Source organism: Periplaneta americana, chromosome 6 (genome assembly GCF_040183065.1).
Source record: "Periplaneta americana isolate PAMFEO1 chromosome 6, P.americana_PAMFEO1_priV1, whole genome shotgun sequence".
Lineage (NCBI taxonomy): Eukaryota > Metazoa > Arthropoda > Insecta > Blattodea > Blattidae > Periplaneta > Periplaneta americana.
In genome coordinates this window covers 112,329,198-112,346,276 of record NC_091122.1, presented here as the reverse complement: position 1 = coordinate 112,346,276, position 17,079 = coordinate 112,329,198, and the positions used below count along the sequence as shown (strand labels likewise).

At 34.9% G+C, this 17,079-nt stretch overlaps 2 long non-coding RNA genes across 2 annotated transcripts in view; both read right to left on the bottom strand.

The window, feature by feature from the left end:
• LOC138702226 (uncharacterized) overlaps positions 1 to 16,370 on the bottom strand; it is a 231,417-nt gene extending 215,047 nt beyond the window's left edge. The window contains exon 1 of the long non-coding RNA XR_011332818.1: positions 16,330 to 16,370. This is a non-coding gene — a long non-coding RNA (uncharacterized lncRNA). The remainder of the gene's footprint in view (positions 1 to 16,329) is intronic.
• Positions 6,056 to 13,389, bottom strand: LOC138701647 (uncharacterized). The gene is made up of 2 exons (XR_011332654.1): positions 13,185 to 13,389; positions 6,056 to 6,248 (listed from the first exon to the last, which is right to left on the bottom strand). It is a non-coding gene; the product is annotated as an uncharacterized lncRNA (long non-coding RNA).
• Positions 16,371 to 17,079: the final 709 nt, after the last annotated feature.

Here is a 17,079-nt window from a genome sequence, read left to right as displayed (position 1 = left end):
ATTTTTATTACTCCTATAATACATACTTGTCAAAGTAGCTGCCACAAGCGAGACGCTGTAGCATGTTGGCATCGGTGGTACTGCACGGGAATAACAGCGGATACGCTGTGTGTTATTTCGAGGAAACAAGTCTGTTCTGAATTCCTGGTTTTACTTGTTAAATTTCTTCTTTATTTCTATACTGATGAAATCAGGTTTTATGTCAGGTATGAAAATGTGTAGAATATTTTTTTTTTGAATTAATATCGCTTAAATTCTCCCTTTGTTGGTTTTTTAACAGTTTCATAACAGAAAATGTCCGTCTGTGAACGGATAGAATCCTGAAGCTATAATTCTATTTCATAATTAGCCTTTATTCCTGCTTCATTTAAACTTTCGTTCATGGTGAAATTAAATAGATAGATAGCCCAATTGTATCATAACTAATAAGCAGTAGATTATATTATCTCAGTATTAGTAGGCGTGTGTTCATTTTCGTTGCAATCATAGTGGTTAATAGGTGTTAAATTACGGAAGTTGTAAAAACGAAACATTAAATTTTTACGTGATGCATAATACAGTACAATTACCTATTTTTCGGTGTGACCCAGTTACATTGTTTTTGTACAATGATTTGTAATATGTATTTGACTATGAAATTGGTAATAATTTCGAATTTTGAAGAATATTCAAGCTCTTCTCTCAAAACGCATTAACAAATCAATACTTTCTATTCCACTACGTGTTTATAATCATATTTATACTTGTATTTTAGATCGCAATCAGGGCTAGGATTTATATGTGAATACATATCTGTTTTGATTCTTTGCCATTAAAATTATATAATATATTTAGAAATAATGATATTTGGAATGATAAAGAATATTTTATTCTCCATATTGGCCATATTTACAGGTGTCGTACATATTCTAAATATATCAGGAAAACTCAGTTATGTCTACATATTTCAACATTTTGTTTCCATATTTTATGGTTTGGAAATTCTTGTCACGTGATAATTAAAATTGACTTTACTAGAATCAGAATTTCAAAGATTTTGGTTTTCGCATGAAATATAGAAAACATACTTTGCTTTATTTTAATTACTGAAAAGAAAATACCCCAATAATTTTAATCTGAAACTTAGTTATTTTAAATTAATGTGCTTTGGCTTCTCATGTTTAAACAATAAGCTACCGGTACTTCATTTTTTTGTGCAATTTGATAGATTGAAAAATCATTCGTGACAGACTCTTAACATACAGACTTTAAATGTATTATTTTTACAAAATTGTTAGCCCATATTTTAATAATGGTCAGTCAATATCCCGGAGTCAGAAGCAGCTATTTCAATTATGAGAGATTAATTTAATATTTTCTATGATTTCTCCTTGTTCCCAGCTCGAGTGCGTCATACGCATATATGAAGCGCCTAATGTGCATATCGGAAAATACAGCATAATAATTATTTGCATACATTTGAATCATTGGTTAATTAGTACAGCAGAGTGCATACCTGGACACAAAACGCTTGCATGTAATTAAACCAAAGTTAGGAGGTAATTAACTTTATGTTCACATAAAGTCATACAAATATTTGATTGCGGATTTGATGGCGTTATTTCAGTTGCTCATCTGCAAGAACATATTGACTTCCTTTTCCATAAATAAACGAAAGAGGACTCTTGTATTACGTTCCGTTGATATGCACGCAGACATAATTCCACAGGAATTGCGGGACGAATGGATCACTAATGCTATTATCTGTACTATGGTATTTTGACTTATTAATATTGTTTCTGATGATGATGTTGGTAACAAGCTTCAGGTAATTGAAATCCAGTTGACGAAATTAAAAAAAAAGTGGCTTTGATTATAATTATTACAATATAGATCTTATATCACGTCACGTCACATATCACATCACACCACACCATAACACATACCACATCACATCACACATCACATCACGCCATACCCCACATAACACCACATCACATATCACATTACATCACACCACACCACACATCACATCATATAACACCATACCACACCAGATATCACACATCGTATCGTATCGTATCGTATCGTATCACACATCATATATGATATATCATATCATATCATATCATATCATATAGTCCACACCTGTGGAGTAACCGGCATTATCACCTTCATTTCATTCAGACGCTAAATAATCTAGATGTTGATATAGCGTCGTAAAATAACCCAATAAAATAAAATATCACATATATCATATCAATCATATCATCTATTATATCATATATAGGATATATATATATATATATCATATACATAATATCAATAATATCATATATCATATCATCTATTATATCATATATATCATCATATCATATTATCATACCATAACATATATATATATATATATATATATATATATATATATATATATATATATTAGTTGGTTATTTAACGACGCTGTATCAACTGCTAGGTTATTTAGCATCGATGAGATTGGTGATAGCGAGATAAGGCCGAGGATTCGCCATATCATATCATATCATATCATATCATATCATATCATATCATATCATATCATATCATATCATATCATATCATATCATATCATATCATATCATATCACACCAGATATCATATCATATCACATATAATATTCTGTATTTTCTTGATATCGCTGACCACCGACAAAAATGTCTATTTCTGTTGAGAGAGGAAATGGTTGTGAAATAAATAGAACAAATTTACATTTTTACAGTGGTGTCTGAAAAAAAATCATGGGGCACAACGTAAAGTATCAATCATGTGAGAAAGTAAATTAAGATAATGCACATCTAAAAGGTAATTCGCACCCTACAAGCTAGGAACTGTAGTTTGTTGTGCAATAAGTAACGATCAGCAAAGTGTGTGGTTTACAAATTTTAAGAGCTGTTACCTTGAATGTAATTCTTAACATCGCGATTGGCTTTCCATCCAGAAATTGGAACTAAAATCCAACTGGAAGGGTGAAGGAAATAAACTCAGCGAGTGTGGCAGCGCTGGCGCTTTCACCATATTTGCGCTTAATCCACTGCAGTATTTGGAGCTGATCTGATCTGTATGTTTATGCTTTCTGCTTTCAAAATGAACGTGTCGATCGATTCCAAATACCGCAGAGTGCAAAGTGCATCCTATAATCGAATTTCTAAAAGCAAAAGGAAATACTGCCTTTGAAAGTAATTTACAAATTGTTGCTGTTTATGACGAGGTAATTGAATAGGCTGAGTAAGACAGAAATGTGTCGTCAATTCAATGTTCAAAGAGAAAAGAACTGGCAGATGACCTTCAATCACTGATGATATTCTTGAAATAGTCGAAGAAAATATTGGTCGTGACTCTCAAAAGAACTTCCATCCATGATTCCGAATGACAATCAAAGGCGACTGTTTTATCAGTAGTCTCACAACTGATTAGCATTGTTTATGTGTACTCATTCCCGTTACAGCCAGTGCCAGCGTTTTTGGTGCGTGTCTTTGAGTAAAAATCCAGTCAGTGAGCATTTGTTGCCAGTGCAGCTGAGGACAGTAAGCTACCACCCAACACGTCACGTCAGCAATCTTCCCACTGCGTCGAAAGCAAGACACTCGCACTTCGCGTTTCTGGGAAGTGTCCTTGAGTACACTGTCTAGTCAGTGGCATCTGTTGCTACTTCGGCTGAGTGGCACCACCTCCTAAACAGATGTGAAGTCAGTAATCTGCCAATCAAAATTGTCAGCTTTCTCGCCCATATTTTGTGGCAAATATAACGTTCCCATTACTTATTTAACACGCCAGAAACGGTGGCACTGGGTGTAACGTTCAGTCTTGAAATGTAGTTCGTGGTAATGAATCTGATAGATTCCTTTTCCCTAGCTTTCCCTGATCACGGAATCGAAGTGTAGCTTTGAAATGTTGGATGTTTCTACGTCTCTGACACGGTACATTAATCCAAATATCAAAAGATTATATATGGAAGTGAAATTGCGATGTGGCAAGAATATGTATGGTTAATGTGTTACAAAGTGATGGATAATGGCAAGGAATTCATTTAAACATTAGACACATAAATTTAACCTTTGTAATAATAAGATATATTTTAAAAATACAAATATTTATTATACAGAAGAAAAAAAACAAATTGTACAGAAACATTCTTTAGACTTGTGTTTCAGCATTCACATTTCTATTGCTTCTTACAGGTAAAGCTGGTTTACTTTTACGACATAAATGTCCTACTAACTCTTTCAAGTGGCTTCTGTATGAAGTGCTTGAAGAAAACAGCGCTACTGGGTTGAAACAAGAATTCAGCATTGTAAGAGATAATGACGCATGAGAAAAATAAAAATTATTTTCGCGGGAAGAATCGAGTCTGTAAAACAATGACACCCACATTATTTGATAGGGAACATAACTGATCATAAATACAACCGCAAGAGAGAGTACAATCTTAGCTGTGTTCTTGCGTTCGATGGTTTTGGGATGCTGTATCTCTCCGGGCACGACTGTAGCGCTACGGACCAGATGACGAGCGGTCATGATATACACAGGAACTGTGACGCAAAGCGGGACGAGGCAGAACGCGATGAGATTAAATATAATCACAATCTCTCTGTCGGGCATTGTCATGTATTCGATACAATCTATTTGCGAAGTGACGATGATCATTGAGGAAGGTAATGCAAAGAGAAGGGAAATAATCCAACACGCTACAATTGAAAAGATTCCAAAGGTCGGACGAAGCCTTAGGCTGAATGGTCTCGATATAACGCGGTAACGTTCTACACTGAGTACAACTACAAAATATACTGCCAACCCGATGGTTAACTGACGAAAGAACACAAGGTAACTGCAAGAAAGTATCACGTAAGTGTCTGTAACAGATGAAATAAACACAACACACATTATCAGAGACATTATATCACCAATGGCTAAATTAAACACATACGCATTTGGCAAGTTGCGTAGTTTTGCAATTCGTACTATCATAAACATAAGGAGTGCATTTCCAACTACTCCAAACACGAAAAACACAACGTACAATGTAGGCAACACAATATTCACAAATATTTTATTATAATCATCGTCGTCGTCATCATCATCATCATCATCATCATCATCATCATCATCACCTTCTTCTTCTTCTTCTTCATCACTGTCACTTTCATAATCACCATTTGTATTATTGTATACGAAATTGTCATCTTGTTTGAAGCTGATATTCCCAGAATTGCACTGCGCTTCTTCAAGAACAATCAAACTCTTTCCAGACACTTGGTCAGGACTGTCACATTTCCCATAACCAATAATATCAATATTATGACTGTGACTTAAACGCCAGAATTGGAGAAGTGGGCAATTACAGTCAACTGATTTGGAGTCTGTGAATATGAGTGACAACTTTGTGTTGTTAGAAATGATGCATTCGTCGATATTCTGGAGATTTTCAGAATCGATGGAAAGTGTTTCAAGTTCCAACATACTCTTCCAGTCGTTTTCTGTTATGATACTTACATTACAACCCCTCAAATCTAAGTGATTTAGGTGTGATGAATTCAGATACAAATAGCTGTCCTGAATATTCAATTTACTGTTACATTCAAATATTAATTTTGTAAGGCTGAGTGTAGCAAATACATCCGAATCAACATACGTTAGTTCATTTGAATTTAAGAACAGCATAAGTAAATTTGTTAGTCCACTGAAATCGCCATGTCTTAATGTAAGTAGGTGGTTCTCTGATAAATCTAAAAGTTTTAATGACATCAAATCTTGAAAAATTCCGGGCTCCAAATTCTCGAGCTTATTGGAGCCTAACCAGAGTTCCTGAAGTTGTTTCATCGACTTAAAAGTACCCACCTCAAGATTAGTTAACAAGTTTGAGAGCAAACTAATTGTCTTTATTGTTGTTAGACCATTAAATGCGTCTACATCCACGGAAGAAATATTACAAGACATCAAGAACAAATGTTCAAGTGAAACGATTCCTTTGTTAAGAAAAGCATTAGTCTCGAGTTTCTGCAAGTTATTACGTCTCATATACAGTTCTTTAAGGTTGCCGATGTAACTTGTAGGCAATTCTTGCAGGCCCGATTCTTCACAATTTATTATGTATCCGTCAACACCGCAATCACAACCCTCTGCACACGTACTTCGTATTACTGCAATCTGTATCACAATACATAGGCAGAAGACGATGGTCGGTGTCACTAATGAGACAAGAAGAATTTTTTCAATGTTGGGCATGATGATCCCTGTCAGAGATAAAAAAAGAAACGAATTACAATTTTACATAATATAATAGGATAGACCAGGATAATTGTAAACAGGGGGTAATTGTGAACAAATGCTTTGAGAAATACAAAATTGTCAATATAAAAATTTTAATTCAGGGAATATTTAAATTAACATGTTGGCTAATCTACAAAACGGTTTGGTGCCAAATAGGATTAATTGCTTAGTTGTGAACGAAGTTTTGTAAGAGTCTACAAAAAACTTGAGAAAGAATTTTGCTTCACTTTCATTTTTGGCATTGTAAGTAAACATACAGTGCTATTTTTTAGGAATATGTTGTTCTTATGAGTAATCTATAGTAGTTAACATTTATGACAATGGTTTTGAGATCTCCCATAACCTCAGTTCATGAAATTATGACGTGTTTACATTTGCCGCATAGTTTTAATTGCTTGGGGGTAAGTGTAAAGATGTTTTACTATGGTCATATTTCGTACTTTTCAGTAATCAAAGAGATCCTCACCCAATTACACTGTGGAGGATTTAGAGAGGGTTGTTACACATGTAAAAAATAGTAACTACAGCTATCGTGAAGCTCAGGAGAGGTACTGAGTTCCTATATCTGTCATATACCATAGGTTAAAGGACGAAATTTACTAGTGAACTAAATTGGAGTTGGAAGAAGTACAGCTCTTTCTTCTGAAACAGGACAAAAAATGTTCAGTGTCTTATAGCCCGTGAGAAAACTGGTGTTTACAATTACTCCTCTCTCAAAGGGCTAAATGTAAACAGGTGGGGTAAATGTAAACTAGCATTTAAAAGATGTAAATAAGTCAACATTACTACTTTAAACCCATTTTCAGGGAAAAGAAAGATCTAAAAATAACATATTGTTTCTTTGTCATGCTTACCGTTACTGAGGGTAGTGTAATGTTAAAATATACTTGAAAACAGTGAAAAGTGTCTAAAATTACTCTGGTCTACCATAATGCATATCATCATTATATCTATTATATCTATACAAAACAACTGTTCAAGAATGGTAATAATGTCTTATGTTTTATAATAAATGAGTTGAATATAGTTTGGTGTTTCATTTCCGATTCGGTCAACGCAATTTATTTATTTTAGTCACCAGCAGAAAAGGACTGCTATAGCCGACGTCAATGTTACATAAAAACAGATCAAGATATAAAATAATGAAATCGAAAAGATAGTCACTGATTAACTGTTAAGTCATATAAATTAATAAATAATGACTTTATTGTGTTAACATTTTAAATAAGATGTTATCACAGAGATGAAAATGACGAATTTGGACACAAGGGTGAGAAAAGATACGAATGAAAATGTGAGGGAAGGGTCAATGAGTGAAAATGAGAGGACTATTTCGTTTATATGACGTCATTCCCTTTTCGACCAATGAAGTGTAATGACATTTTGAATTCCAACCAGCGTATTCCGAATCTCACCGGTCCGGTGGCATCAGTGACGTCACGTTGCAACGAAAAAAAGGAACAAAACTGCTGGAAAAATCGATGCTGTCATGGCGACTGTGTAAGTGGTTATCTTTGCTACGCTAGCAAAATTTTGCGAAATTTCCGTACTGCCATCTCGTTCAAATAAAAGAGATCATAAACAACTTATTTCTTGAACCGGTAGTAATAACTGGTCCCTTGACATGTTCGCTCATAAGCCATTAACATATTATTTTTACGTTGTGCTCATTACAAACAATACAGCAGAACACACCGCCATGACACAACAGTGCACGATGTCATTCGTCAGCTAATTCCCGCCCTATACAAGAACCAATCAGATTCACTGATGGCGGCTGATGGAGCATGCCACCACCTCTGCAAGTTGATGGCACCGGTGCGACACCGGTGGAGCATCAATGACGTCATCGGTGGAATTCGGAACACCGTGATGCCATCGGATTGCTCACCGGTGAGATTCGGAATACGCTCAACCAATCAGTCATACATTGCAATAATTTTTGTAGTTCAATTTATCACTAACAATTTATCGCATGGCCGTTCTTTTGTTTGTCGCCAACTTTTTCCCCGTAAATCAATGAGCATGAATCCATTGTAGAATAAAGTGCGAATTCCTACTTCCACATCTAAATCTTCTAATTCCATGTCCATTGTACCTAAAGTAAACAACACTCCTATTCTTCATTTACCGCAATTAATGTATTAATCGAGTTTTGTAATTATGTTATAAAATGTTTAAATTAAATTATGATTTCAGAAGATAATGAAAAAAAATGCATTTCCGTTATAATAACAAGAGAAAAGCGCAATACATATATTTAACATTGTTAAACCTGTACTTCGCTTTTCTTAATTGGCATTACTGAATAGTATCCAATTTCTTTATTGTTGTAATCGATATTCATCTATTCCAAATTCGCAATTTCTCAATAAAGTATTCATCAATATACAATTATTAGCATTTTGTGAGCGAATTTTATGAATATTTTATTCATATTTTTATTTTATTCACGAAATAGTCCTACTAAATGTCATTCGAGGTCTGAGATTACTATAGATAAATATATAAGTGAAAAGGGGATGAGAAAGAGAAAAAATAAAAGGTGGAAAAAGTAGGCGGAGTAACTAAAAGTAAATATTAGGGATTTTAAGAACAGAATTGTAAGTGCTGCTGATGTAGCAATGAAAGAGAGTGAGAATACTGATAATAGAATACTTAGTACTGTGGAAGTAGCGATGAAAGAAAGTGAGTACAAACAAGTCAGGGATGAAAAAAGTGATAGAATAAGCATAGACACGGTGACAAGGAGAGAAGAAAGTTAGAGAAGTGAGACGGATGTGGAAACAAAGAACCAAAGTAGATAAGATATAATAGTAGGCCAGGAAGAAATGATAGAGGGTAAGCAATGAAATATAAAGATGAAAGGGAGAATAAGCAAATCAATAGAAATAGCTAAAATCTTAGGATAGTGTATGTAACAATAGTGGTTTCTAAGAGAAATAGTGACAACAGAAAAATTAGTTTATAGATATTGAATAGGAATGATAGAAAATAGTAGGCAAATTGTAAGAAACGAGAACGTATAGAATATTATTAGAACAAAAATTAGAGAGTAGAGTGTAGATAAGGTTCGGAGGCTAAGGAGTATGAGTATAGAATCTGAGATGACAGTAGATGTTAAAGTCCAGAAAATATAAGGAAGGAGGGTATCAATATAATAGAAGAAATACAAATGAAGTGTTAAAATGATAGTAATGTAAATGTAAATAAATGTGGTGATGGCACTATATACAGAAATGTGAGGGGCATCACTACATGTGATGTAACAGCTGTTGAAATAAATATTCATATTCATAAAAAAATTATATTACTGTACCTGATTAATTACTTTCGAAGTTTTTTCTCATCTTCTGAATCCTAAATGATAAAAAACAGCAAAACTAATCAATCAAGTGCAATAACATAATTATTTATAATGTTAACACAGTGAAGTCGTTATTTATTAATTTTAATGACTTAACAGTTAATCAGTGGCTATATAAGTGTTAAAAAATGTAGGCTATACAAGAATGAAAAAAAGGTAGGATGGTATAGAAACAAGTTAAAAATGATACAGGATTGGGCACGAACAATCGGCCCGTCTCATCTTGCAAAGAACTTGGTTTACTATTACTATTCTTTCTCTGTTTTAGTTTTTTTTTCTTTATTGTCTTGCTTGTAACTGTCAGTTGTTCATTTGTATAATTAGTAGCATTACAAATTTCCATAGTAGTGTTGTGTTGTGAATAAGCATGACATATTCAATACTAGAGCAAGTATTCATCTTAGAGTCGTACGTACACTATTCCTTTATTAAGGAATCACGGGATATATTCCATTCCAAATTTCCGCTTCGTCCAGTACAGTACTATTATTTATTTAATCCTTTCAGTCGCCAGCGATCTGCGCCTGGGTCAGGCGAGTCCATTTAGTTACTCCAAGGGATGTTCAGGTTAGTCTGTCGCCTGCAGTCAGAGCGATCGGATGTCTCGCATGCGATATAGCGTTGTGTTTCCAGTACAGTTGAGCTGTACTGCATTCCTTTAGGGACTGGTCGCCCTTATCTCTACTCCGGAACTCTCCCCACTACTCCTATTATTTCCCCTCTTTCGCGTCGCTGAGCTGTCAGGACTAAATAATCGGGCTGTACTAGCTAAAAACCTCATTCAAGATGTGATAGGAAAATGGCGTATGACTGGATCCGTTGCAAATGGATCAAAGAACACAGCGCCTTCTGACCGGACAGCTCAACTTGCGGCGCAGATTAATGAAATAATGACTAGGATCCTCGAAAGTACACCACTTAAGTGGTTCAGTAGGTCCACCTGAGTAGGAGTACTTGCGAAACTGTGTTGAAGGCTTTGAAATTAAAGCCGTACTGAGTGACAACTGTGCAACAACTGAAGGAGCCCAATAATGAAGTAAGTGCAAATTTCGGCCGCTGGTTGTTGAATATTGTTACAGATGGTCGTTTGGACCCCTTATTCTTTATCGTGACCAATGAGGCTTGGTTTCATCTGTCAGGATATAAACTCCCAAAAAAGTAGCCATGGGGCAGTACGAGCAACTCCTACACGACCAAAAGATCGATGTGTGGTATGCTATGACTGCCAAACGAATAATCGGTTCAGGCCTAGTGGGTTATTTTACGACTCTGTATCAACATCTCAGGTTATTTAACGTCTGAAGGAGAAGAAGGTGATAATGCCGGTGAAATGACTCCGGAGTTCAGCACCGAAAGTTACCCAGCATTTGCTCATATTGAGTTGAGGGAAAACCCCGGAAAACAATCTCAACCAGGTAACTTTCCCCGACCGGGATTCGAACCCGGACAATCTAGTTTCGCGGTCAGACGCGCTAACCATTACTCCATAGGTGTGGACTTATCGGTTCAATATTCTTCGACATCACATTCAACACGGATGTGTACTTGGTCTTCTCGGACGAATTCTATCCCCAACTAACAGAACAGGAGCATAATTGCTGCTCTTTTCGACAGGATGGGGAACGTGTCATACATCTGTGAGGTCATTTACCCGTGTTCATGAGATGTTTACTGCTGAGCGGATTGTGAGCAAATGCTTGTGACCACCGCGGTCACCAGATTTGTCAATATGTGACTTTTATTTATGGGGATACTTAAACAGAAAAGTCTAAGAACAGGAAAAGAAGGAACAATGAGTAAATGTTGAGATAAGAATATAAAAAACAAATATTAAGGAATTCAATCACTTTACGTATCTGGGAAGAAAAATGAGTACACATGGTAACATTCAATAGACAATTGACAGGGTAATACAGTGAAATACAACTTTTTATCATATGATAAAAGGTTTGTTACGGCACAAAGATATTTCTATGTACTATAAGCAATTAATATAATACACCCTATTACAAATATATTTTCATATATGGTATTGAGACATGAAAATTTTGAAACAAAAAATAGCCTAGTAGAGTTCAGCTTGAGGGATGAGATTTCTGAAAGAAATTGTGTGTAATACAATAATGGGTGAAAAAAAAAATAAGAGAAAATTGAGAAGAATTTGGATTTGAAAATTGATAGAATGTTTGACGAACTTGTTACGAGGGAGGGAGGGAACATTCTACGCACTACGACCTGAAGTCTATTTACACCCCCCGATATGGGATGATTTGTTTGCCCACCGATCCTCTCGCGCACCGACCTAACCACTTGACCCCCTTAACGACCGGTTCCTACAGCCAACAGAGTTCATGTACCACTCCGGCTTCGGCAACACCCCCAAGGGTCTCTTAACGGTCCGAGGCGGAAGTCCTCCCGAGAAGGTTTGTCGCGGTTTCCGTTGAAGAAGCTATCCATCATCGCATTAATACAATCCACGGAGGCCGGTCGAGAGAGCCAGCAGCTACGGAGAGCCGCCTTTTGGTCATGTGAGAAAGTTGAGTGATGACGGATTATTCAGAAAAGCGCTGAAATAGATAAAGGAGAAAGATACTTAGACGAAAATCAAGAAGTAGATGGCTGGCAAGGTTAAGAGGGAAGTCGAAGAGGAGAAGAATAGCATGAAATAGATTAAACTTAACTGTGGACGTATATTGAAAAATTGATAACCTTATAAAAAAATCGACTTCGGAAGTAGTGGTAAAGGTTAGTTAGTGTTAGTTATACCAGCAGTGACAGTAATACTAGCAGCAGTATTAGTAGTAACAGTAATAGCAGTAACAGTAATAACATTATTATTATTGTTATTATTATTATTAGTAGTAGTAGTAGTAGTAGTGGTGGTAGTGGTGGTGGTGATAGTAGTAGTAGTAGCAGTAGTAATAACAGCAGTATTATTATTAAATTATTATTATTAGTGGTAATGGTGGCGGTGGTGGCAGTAGTAGTGGTAGTGGTAGTAATTACAGCAGTATTATTATTAGTAGTGGTAGTAGTAGTAGTAGTAGTAGTAGTAGTAGTAGTAGTAGCAGCAGCAGTAGTAGTAACAGCGGTATTATTGTTGTTATTATTATTGATATAGTGGTGGTGGTGGTAGTAGTAGTAGTAGTAGTATTAGTAGTAGTAGTAGTAGTAGTAGCAGTGATAGTAGTAGTAATAACAGCAGTATTATTATTATTATTATTATTATTATTATTATTATTATTATTATTATTAGTGGTAGTGGTGGTAGTGGTGGTAGTAGTAGTAGTAGTAGTAGTAGTGATAGTAATTACAGCAGTATTATTATTATTAATAGTAGTAGTAGTAACAGCAGTATTATTATATTATTATTATTATTATTATTATTATTAGTAGTAGTAGTAGTAGTAGTAGTTACTCCTTTCAACGTTCTAACGTACTTAAATGAAATACATGCTCAATCAATAACAAGACCTAAGACAGATTAATGTTGTCAAGTGTGTAACTGTGTTAGAACATGTGCAACACTTACCACCATGATATTCCTACCTGAAAGCCTAGCTTTCGATGCGAATACGTTCCCACTCTTGTAATCCGTTGTGAGTCTTGCGTACGTTCACTAGAATATGAGCTATTTCGCACTTGGTTTAAAATACTGTTTCATGGCAGACTTCCTCACTTACAGGAACTAGCTTGACCACAACATATCATCACAAGGAGACTTGCAACATGATTACATCTCCTGCAAAATAAAACAGCTGTTACTAGAAGAGTGGACGGCCTTGTGCTGGCCGTGACCTGGTAGGCAATCTTGAAATAACGAGAATGCATGTCGGTTCTTTTAGATGTCTTTTCTCTGTTGGGATCAATGCTCCGTTCCTCAGCGTGTCTGATTACATTACTGCTTCTAAATCGCAGGTCATTTTGTATAAAGCATCTTTTACTTTCTTACTCTATGACGTGTATAGCCCAGTAAAACTGTTATGACGTTACAGAAATATAATATCAATATTTTCTCAGAAATTTAAATATTCAGGATCATTGTTGTTTTCGTCATACCACTCGTCCGTCTGTCTGTGTTAAGTGATCATCATCATCATCATCCTTCACGAATTAGGCCTCTGTAGACCTGTTTCGGCCCCATCTAGCAGTCTTCTTAAAGGTCTTCCTGGTCGACGATGTCCTCTAGGTTTATACTGCTTAAGTGATTTCATCTCAATTATTTCATTGATATTGTTCATATTCAGTTTTGGACGAGTTTTTTTCTCATTACTTTTCTATGAATCAACTGATTCGGGGATAAAGTAAAAGAAATATAAATGTTACGAAATGCAATTTACGAGTATTTAATTTTTTCTTTTGCATTTCGTAAAGCAAATAGATAAATGAAGCTATGAAGTTTAGTATCGACGATGAATATTTTTCCCTTACAGAAGTTTATTATTACCGATATGTACAGTAGTGGCAAAAAAAACCGGACCGAACCTCGTAGCTGATTTCAGGGCCTTGATCACTCCAGAGCACGATAGACTTTAACTAAGACTTCCGTGGTTCGAATCCTGCCTGGGAAGGAAACTATTTTTTGTTCCTTATTCAAATTTATTCCCAATACTTTTCGATTGCTGGTAAAATTCATGTTCTGGGCATGTTAATTAAGTAGGAAAATATCGCTGCAATCGAAAAGTATTGAGAATAAATTTGAATAAAGAACAAAAAAAAGTTTGCTTCCCAGGCAGGATTCGAACCACGAAAGTCTTAGTTACCAGTCTATCGTGCTCTGGAGTGAACAAGGCTCTGAAATCAGCTACAAGGATCGGTCCGGTTTTTTTTGCCACTACTGTACAAATATTTTAGTTTTCTTGAGGAATTCAGTCTACTTCAGCCAGAAATAGCAATAGAGAATCTATCACTGTTATAGGATGGAATATTGAGATCTCTTCTATTAAAAAGATTTATTTCTTTACCAAATGACGCAAGATTTTAAATTAAATTCGAGTATTATGTATAAATAACTAATGTATTTCAATATCTACGGAATTAAAAAAATTCGGACGGATCTAACCTAACCATACAGCATCGGTTATCAGCACAGTGCACTCTCGGGCTAGCGTCACTTACCCGCGGTTAAGAGACGCACGCTAGGGCAACCGTGGCTGCTGGCAGGTATTTAGTATTCCAGTGGTAGGGTTTCGTTCGTGCCAGAAATTACGTCAGCAATAACAGTTTAATGACGCATACAATGTTCACATATGCATTAAAGTAAGCGTATTGTATATAATTAATAAATAATTAGTAAGTTTATTTATAATGTCAATAACCTAAAAATATAGGTATGTTCTGAAATTATTGAGAGGTCCAGTGAAAGAAGTGGGCAAGCCACAAATCCCGATATGTAGAATATCTCATTATTTCACTGAGATTTTTAACTTTTGATTTGAGCCCATGATTAAATAATGTGAACGATTAGAACCGGAGATAGGAGGAATTAGTACAAACGGTTTTTGGAAAATTCCGTAACATAATATCTGCAGAAATTAGATTTCTAGAAAAAAAATATATGTATCAAATTTATTTTAGAGTTAAAATTGCCCGAGATTGAAAAAAAAATGGAGATAGCATATGAATTTAATTGGTTTGAAGTGGAATGAGTTTTGTGCTAGGACAGGAGTATAATAATAATAATAATAATAATAATAATAATAATAATAATAATAATAATAAGAACTACAATGATATTCTTTTCATTTTTCTGAATTTAAATGTATGTCATACTACTGTTTAATCAGAATTAATGTTTTTATATAATATAACTATTGTTTATTTAATTTCAAAACTCACGATTAACTAGAAAACTTAAAGCAATGGAAACATTTTGAAAACAAATTTGAAATCACCAAGATGATTTCTATGAGTATCCGCATTTCTAACAGACAAAAGTTTAGTTACGCTGCATACGAAGTCTGCCAGACGAAAATACTCCTTTGTTTAACTATTCGTAACACGGAAACTAGTGAAGATTTTGAATAGTAATCACTTTTAAAACTAATTTTCATTCTTTCTAAACATTTCTCTCGCTTTGACACCCCCCCCCCCATCTAAAGTGAAAAATAAGGAAATTTGCCGCTTACAAACTTTTGAGGGTGTCAGTGTGTATTTTGAACAGTTAATATTTTTTTCTCACTTTCCCAAAAAAGATTTTGATTTCGAATTTTTTCCATGCTTTCCTTAGACATTTATCTATGAATCATAAAAATTACAGTGTAATTCATTAACTCTCATTGGAACTACAACATTATAATTTTTAACAGTGTGGCAAATAGCGTCATCGTCTACAGCTACTGATCGCCCACATAACTACAACTACTCTCTCCCTCTCCCTTCTACATCACGGAGCTTATTCCTATACAGTCCTTACTCGATATCCATTTCAGCGAATGCTAACGACCACTGCACTAGAGCAAAGAATAAAATTGTTTTACCTCCCGTACCATCAGTATAATTTTGACCTTATTGAAGTAAGACGCCTTATAGAGTTTCAGCCAAGACTGAGGTACATCTTAGTAATATGGAAAATCTTCAATATTAATAATCTTACATTTTATATGGGATATACTTCAGTATGTGTAAATGTTTATAACACAAAACTATCATCACCACTACTTAAAATTTCTACTTACGCGAACAGGCTTCACCAAAGGGATAAAGTTGAGTGCTTTACCTGAAAATACAAAAGAAAGTTACACGTTAGTCAACTCATTCCATGAATAAATTATATTACAATAATTTTCTAAAGTTAACTGAAACTTTTTAACCTTATCAAATATACACGAGAGATAAAACTAATAAGTGTACGGAAATGACGGACGGAAGTCTTTTTTGCCTCTACATTTTGTATAAAAACCCTCAAAATTAATGTTTAATATGACTATTACACTCTTACTATGTCATACTACTTTTGACCAATAAAACGGTACGAAAGGACGTATTTCAACCAATCATGGCTGCTTATCGCACAATTTTATCGCGTCCCTAGCATTTGTTTAATTTTATCGCGTCCCTAGCATTTGTTTCTTTGTTTGCCAACATTTGAAACTGCGCTGGTCTGGACGTCAAAAATATATATAAAATGACAAACCACTCCAGTCGATGCACAGCAGTTTCAAATATGACTCGTATTGGCATTCAAGAACAAGAATTAATAAAAATCACTGATCATACCTATGCATCTTCTGAAATCCGATTTATAAATAAATGAAGAGCACCATTCGGAAATCCTGAATAGGTTGAATACACCATGTAGGCCTAAATCAACGAGCTCCACTTCTATTACGCACACGTCCAATATAACATCAATTGAACCACCAACCACATTCAAATTTGAAAATTGTACATTTAATAATTATTCCTTTTAAAATTATTCATTCTGA